The sequence below is a fragment of the Triticum dicoccoides genome, chromosome 3B (genome assembly GCF_002162155.2).
Source record: "Triticum dicoccoides isolate Atlit2015 ecotype Zavitan chromosome 3B, WEW_v2.0, whole genome shotgun sequence".
In the NCBI taxonomy this organism is placed as follows: domain Eukaryota; kingdom Viridiplantae; phylum Streptophyta; class Magnoliopsida; order Poales; family Poaceae; genus Triticum; species Triticum dicoccoides.
In genome coordinates, this window is record NC_041385.1 from 137,630,473 (window position 1) to 137,631,975 (window position 1,503).

Consider the following 1,503-nt stretch of genomic DNA (forward strand, 5'->3'; position numbering starts at 1 on the left):
TGCTATATTTTTTCCTTGCTTGCTACTTCATTAGTATGAATACTTCATTTCTAATACTCTATGATGTTGCTCCTTACCGGCAAGGCTATTTTTTCATTTATTATCTATGATTCCGGTTCGCCAGATAATAATAGTTCAATGTACGTTTCAGTTTAATAAAAACCAATTGTAAGTTGTAACTGATGTGACGCTCAAATTTTCTTGTAGTAAATCTATCTAAAGGTGCAACTATACTAGCATGCTTATTATAAGGAGGACACTGATGGTGCAAAGGGGAGACAACAACGATATGATATTATGATGTGTCACATTGGTAATCGTTTGAAGTTCGAGTAACATATTTGTATAAGACAAAATGTGAATCTATTATTTATTTTTGTTTAGACCTATCATGTAGCTTATTTGGGACAAGTTCTTCTCATAGAATGTGTGTGGAATCAACAATAAAACTATACAATTACGAAATGTTAACCAGCCTGGATTTTAAATGTAAGCTGCACTTGATAATATGGACTTAGCTAGAGTGTTCAATTTGAATTATACATGTTCATTCAGTTTCCGCGTCAAGGAGCCGTGGATCCATACAAAGGATGTTCGCAACCTCTATTTTTTGAAGAAAAAAAAACCCGAGTATGTCCTTACATTCTCCTCTTTCCAATATATATGTGTTGATGCTGCATTTAGTTCTAATAGCTTGTCAAAGGTAACTGTGAAAGCTGAAAGTTATGTACAACCTTCACTCAATTCTAAAAGAACTTCAGGGAAATTTGTACCTGATCCCGTCTTTCATCAACCTTCCTTAATATGTTACATTTCTCTATTCTTGTATATAAAAGTAAGTTTGTTTCTTTCATTTGAGTTGATTAGGAACGATAAGGTAAACATAATTTGATAAATTCTATTGTTTGCATAGATGTGAAAGATCATGCATTGGCACTTGGCACTGGGATGATCTAATCATAACTGCCTTCTTTTATATTCCAAATAACAGAAGTTGCATAAAATGTTTATAGGTGATGTACAATGGAGGCAATTGAGGGAAAATACACTCTCTCAATGGCAATATGTTGCAGCTTTCACAAACAATCTTGATGTTTCATGTGTACATATCGCCAGACATGGTATTACCTCATAGTTTTTACCCTTATATAATATTGCTATGAAAGAATAATTTGTGCTTACTTCCAAATGCAGGTACTACTGCCTATCTGTGGGGTGTGTGTATCAAGTGACATAGGATAGTGGGTTTCATCCGTAAGCTAAATTTTATTGGTCTTCTTTTTCACTATTTACAGGTTATATTCAACTTAGGGTTGTAACTCTCATTCCTTTAAATAAATTACTATACATAATTAACTTTTTCATATGTATTGCTTTATTTTTTTAGTTGCATTTTCAATGATTCATTAAACTTTAGCAAGAGTGTTTAGTTTTTTTTTCACCTCTCACTTCTCATAAATGAAAAAATTGTATGTTCAAAACCCAGAGGCCGAATCATGAGGG